Consider the following 6138-nt stretch of genomic DNA (forward strand, 5'->3'; position numbering starts at 1 on the left):
GCTAGGCTAAGTTAGCATTCTCTCCAACCAAGGCAGCATCAATACTGATTGCATTATCTGACCGACTCCATTAGCTAGTGGTGAGTGGACATTGGAAATACATCACCCAGAGTGTTTGTTTCAAGGCAAGAATTTAGTTGTTAAGTAGTGAACACCGGCACTATTATAACCATGGAAGAAGCCGATAATGACAATCAACCACAAGGTGGGGATGGCGATCTGCATGTGGAGGGACATGTGCCTCTGGCTCCACTTGATAATACCACACTGGTAATCAAATCAAATTATATTTGTTACATGTGCGGAATACAACAACCGCGAATTGCTTACTTACAAGCCCTTACAACCCCTGGGTTCCACTCCCCTCTAATTTTCATGGAGATGGCAAATATAAGGAAAGTTTTTCTCTGTGCAAATGAAGTTTAGATCTAGCTGTCAAAGCATTCAATGATGCTCACGGACAGGTCCTGGCAATATTATTACCAACACAGCTAAGTGGGGATGCTATTGGCTCTCACTACCCCCAGATACGCAGGGTGACTACAATGTGGCTGTAACTAAACTGAATGGGGTTTCTGGAAGAAAGGAATTTTTGCATCACTTTAAAATATTCATCAATGACTGGCAGCGTCAGCCCAGAGAACTCCTAGAGGTATATGCAGCATAAATAACTAGTCTTGTGCTAGAGGCATTCCCTGACCATGGCCAGTCAACAAGGGAAACAGAACTTTTTAGAAGGTTCATAGTAAGTCTTGACCAAGTGTTGCAATCAAAATGTTATGAACATGGAGCTGCTACCTTAGAGCTGGCCTTGGCTGTGACATGTAAGTGTGAACGTGCTCAAGAGCCACTGAAAATGGCCCCAGTCAATCAGACCAGCCCCACAACACTACTCACACTACTCACACTAGAGACATTGCCTGACTATTCACAACCGCTGTCTACCCTGGTGTCCTCCACAGCTCACACTGACCAATGGAATAATGCAGGCCATTCAGGATCTCACAGCTGACCTTAAAGCACTGACTTGATGTGAGTCATCTGAAACAAACACAGTAACGACGGCCCTCTGCACCCAGTCACCAGAACGAGTCAGACGTCACTCTCCTGACTGGTTCCGTTCAGAGAGGGGCAGAGTCGGGCCTCCAGGCCCTAGTACTGGTCCCCTCGCCAGGACCACTCTCCTCACAGCCGCTACACTTCAAGAGACCGAGGGAGGGGAGAAGTTCTTCCAACTACAATGACTGTAGACATTACAGTCCTGACCACCGACGCTACTCCATGTACCCGGAGAGGTGTGAATGTGCCGGATACTCTCAATCAGCTGAGGACACTCACCGATCATCCAGCCCCTCCTCCAGGCAGCGACGGCCCACAAGAGCAGGAGCATCGAGTCTGCTTCAACGCAGAGGAGACTTCACACCAGTGACGACCCGCCAGGAAGCAGGAGCATCGAGTCTGCTTCAACGCAGAGGAGACTTCACACCAGTGACGACCCGCCAGGAAGCAGGAGCATCGAGTCTGCTTCAACGCAGAGGAGACTTCACACCAGTGACGACCCGCCAGGAAGCAGGAGCATCGAGTCTGCTTCAACGCAGAGGAGACTTCACACCAGTGACGACCCGCCATGAAGCAGGAGCATCGAGTCTGCTTCAACGCAGAGGAGACTTCACACCAGTGACGACCCACCAGGAAGCAGGAGCATCGAGTCTGCTGTTGAAGAAAATAGGCCTGACAAGCTTACATCCTATGGTTTTGCTGTTATTGAGGACGCTGCAGTACAATCATTCCTTGATACAGGCTCAGAAATCTCCCTTATTAGTGAGAGCCTCCGCATGTCAATCCCCTCACGTAGGAAGAAACCACTCCAAAAATCCCATGTGTTAGCACAGTCAGTGACTGGCGAGTGTCTTGATACCCTAGGTACCCTCTCCATTGCTGTTAGAATAGGAGAAGAAATGTTCACCCTTAATGTACAAGTAGTCAGAAACGAGTCAGTCATTCATCCCGGGATGGGACTTTTTGCTCACATCAGGCTGTAATAGATCTGGGAGAGAAACAGTTACGGCTGTGGAATTGGACTGGTCCCTTGCTGTGTTCTAGACACAATGCCCCACTCAGATGCAATGCTGTTACTTTAGCTCCCCTGTGCATCCCCACCATGTTCCAGATGAACATTTTAGCTAAAGTACGACCCCCAACTGAGCATCAGTCAATGTCCTCCAACTACGTTGGTCTACTTGAACCTGAACTTAGCAGCTTCCCAGATCTGTATGTGGCACATACTTTGTCCCAAGTCAAAAAAGGTGTCACATTAATCTGTGTAATAAACCCCACCAATGAGGAACGTCGTATCCCAAGTGACACCTTGCTAGGAATACATTGTAGTTGAGACCGCCTTTAACAATGTGCAGGCAAAGCCACAGGTTCTTCTTAAACTTGACCTCCAACACTCACCAGTGGACAGTTAGCAGCGCCAGCAGCTGGACAGCTTGGTGCACAAATACTGTCTTCAGTGCTCATGATCAGGACCATGGACACAAAGATCTCATCAAACACACTATCAACACAGGAGACTCCCCGCCCATCCTTCAGTGTGCATACAGGACGTCGCCCAAAGTGAGAAAAGAACTGGACAGGCAAGCTGAAAGCTGTTAGTTCCAGACCTTATTTAGGAGAGCAACAGCCCCTGGGCTTCTCCTGTTGTGCAAATGCCTTGATTTCAGGAAGCTGCCACGGACATCACCCCCTGCCACGGACATCACCCCCTGCCACGGACATCACCCCCTGCCACGGACATCACCCCCTGCCACGGACATCAGATGCTTTGGACAGCTTATCAGGTGCATGCTGGTTCAGTATAATGGACTTATCTAGTGGTAACTGGCAAGTTGAACTAGCTAAGGAAGACCGAAGACTGCCTTTACGACTGGCAGCTCCTTGTACCATTTTAAGGTCATGCCGGTGGGCTTCACGGTTGCTCCTCCCACTTTTCAGAGATTAATGGAGCTTGTACTCCGTGGCCTACATTGGAACGTGTGTCTCATCTACCTTGATGTGGGGGCGGCAGGGTAGCAAGGTACAAATCTGTCGTTCTGAACAGGCAGTTAACCCACTGTTCTGAGGCCGTCATTGAAAATAAGAATTTGTTCTTAACTGACTTGCCTAGTTAAATAAAGGTAAAAAATAAAAATAAATGTTTGTTTTTAACAGGACCTTCATGGCACACCTACAGGACTCTGGAAGAAGTGTTGATCTGGTTCCAAAAGACTGGCTTGAAGCTCAAGACAAGCAAGTGTCATCTTGCTTACACCTAAGTCACATTCCTTGGACATGTCATATCCATGGATGGCTTGCAGCCTGACTGAAAAAACCTGGACAAGTTCAAAGACTGGCCCACACCCAGAACGTCTTCTGAAGTGCAAGCCTTCACAGGTTTCTGCTCCTACTACACAAGGTTTGTTAAGAACTTTGTTTTCTGTTGTGCCTCCATCGAATGCTCTGACACAGAAAGGGGATAGATTCCACTGGAGCTCTGAGTGTGAGGAAGCATTTCACACACTAAAAAACACTCACTAACCCACCCATTGTGGCACACCCAGTGTTTACAGAGCCATTCCTACTCTACGCTGACACATCACAGGCTGCCGTTGGGGCAGTGCTTACACATTGCCAAGACAACCGGGAGTGTGTCATAGCAGATGCCAGTCACACCCTCTCATCATCAGAAATTTGGCCACCTATGACCGTGAGTTATGGGCTGTTGTGTGGACTGTCCGAAATGTTATGCATTTCCTGTCCGACAGTTCATTCAGTTATAACAGACCACAAGCCTTTACTCAGCCTCAAGAAATGTCCAGTGGATAGTGACCCCACAGGAAGGACAGGACATTGGATCTTGGAAATGGATGTGTATCACTATGTCATGGTACACAGGGAATGAAAATGGCACGCAGACACCATGTCACGGAGACCTGAACACACACAAATCAGCAAAGAGGTACAGTGTTAAATCACTCACCTCAGCCTTGGGACTGAGCCTCCTCTTCCCTCCCCTCTTCCTCCATCTGAGGCCCTGTACAACGCTGCACACCCTGCTCCTATTTCAGACACTTCTGAGACACTAGCCATTGACTTGGAGGAGCTACGGCGACAACAGCAAGTGAATGCGTGCCTCAGCACAGTAATGTATTTGAAAGACGCAGGGGGACATAGACCATCACTGGGGTACCTCAAACATTCCTCTGCAGCAATGAGGAAACTCTGGGTTTCCCTGCTAAACAACACAGAGTGGAGTCTTTTATGTAGGAAAGTCACAGCTCTCACTCAGAAAACAGTCATCTACCAGGTACTGCTTCCAGAGGCACTCATCCCAAAACTTCTGACTTTCCTGCATGGCAACGTGTTCAGTGGAGCGTACTTTGCAGAGAGCTCGTAAACTGTGTTATTGGCCCTACATGTTATTGGCCCTACATGTCTCGTGACATTCACAAATATTGTGCGAACTGTCTCCCATGTCAGACCCGCAGCTCCCCAACTCCCACCTCGAGGGCCCCGCTGCAGTCCATCAATGCTGGGCGGACATTCCAGAAGGTCGCAGCTGACATCACTGACCTGCCCATCACCTCCCAAGGCAATAGGTATGTGTTAGTTTTAACAGACTTTCACACGCTTTGTTAATCTTTACCCCCTTAAAGCATGCCACTAGTGTAGCTTACTGCATATTTGAAGACCACATACGCCAGCATGGAATTTTTGCGTCCATTCATACTGATCTCGTAAAACAATTATGCAAACTACTGGGCATTGAAAAAACATGCACATCCCCGTATCACGTATCTCTACATGTGATGGCATGTAGAGAGGCAGAACAGGACTCTGAAGGACCACCTTGCAAGTACATTAGTCAATACGGTGGGGAATGGGACAAGTATATCCCTCAGTCAAAACTGTTCGCTGCTCTGGCCCCCCAATGGTGGAACAAACTCCCTCACGATGCCAGGACAGCGGAGTCAATCACCACCTTCCGGAGACACCTGAAACCCCACCTCTTCAAGGAATACCTAGGATAGGATAAGTAATCCTTCTCACCACCCCCCCTTAATGATTTAGATGCACTATTGTAAAGTGGCTGTTCCACTGGATGTCAGAAGGTGAATTCACCAATTTGTAAGTCGCTCTGGATAAGAGCGTCTGCTAAATGACTTAAATGTAAATGTAAAGGTGGAGCTGGCCGACAATTCAAGTGTGCACTCAAGTACAGGCTTCACCCCTTACTTTCTAGCTCGTGGCAGAGAGCCTCGATGTCTTTTTTTTAAGCTGTAACTCCTCTTTCATAACCAACAGCCCCCACCACACCTGCTGCTTATGCCCAGGACCTGACCACACGACTCTCACAGGCCTCATATGGAGGCGGACCAGCAGTCTACAATGGCAAAACTGCAACAGAAACATCATTACGATGGAAAGTTGGTGTTCTTGCTTGTACAAGGAAGGAGATTTGGTTTTCTTGGATGACCCAGCCCAGCACATGAACAAACTTGCACAAAGATGGAAGGGTCCATACCAGGTGCTGAAGAGGATGGGAGCACAGGGGTGACATGAAATCACAGAGCCCAAGAGATTGGTGGTTCTTCACAATCGCCTAAAACCATGCAATAGTGATTTGTCTGACTTGCCTGAACCCCACCCCAGCGTTACCTCAGGCCGCTGATAAGGATAGTGCTCAAGTTAGACATACACCCACTCCCAACTCATTGTCTGGGACTCTGGCCTTACTGCCCTCCAGCCTGGGCGCCAGATTCTATCCATTTCCGTGTGCTAGTGTATGCTCCAGCCCCTGTCCCTCCACCTGGCCCCCCCTCACTTGCCCTCTGGGTATCAGGCAATACCTCCACCCTCCCAGGGTCACCCTCACCCTGCATATGACGCTGAATCCAAGTCCAATTTTTAGGACTTTGCTACTTCAAATGATTAGGTTGATCTCCTTTTCTAGGGGGGACAACTATAGCCTTTTGTTATGACTTTTATTTTGGTGTAATGTATTGAGGCACTTATTTTGTACCTTCCAGACTTTTATTTTGAAAGCAATAGTATTCCCAGGGCCACCTGCACCTGTCGGTGAGGGGGGAAAAAAGA

Source organism: Oncorhynchus masou, chromosome 25, assembly GCF_036934945.1.
Source record: "Oncorhynchus masou masou isolate Uvic2021 chromosome 25, UVic_Omas_1.1, whole genome shotgun sequence".
Classification (NCBI taxonomy): Eukaryota; Metazoa; Chordata; class Actinopteri; order Salmoniformes; family Salmonidae; genus Oncorhynchus; species Oncorhynchus masou.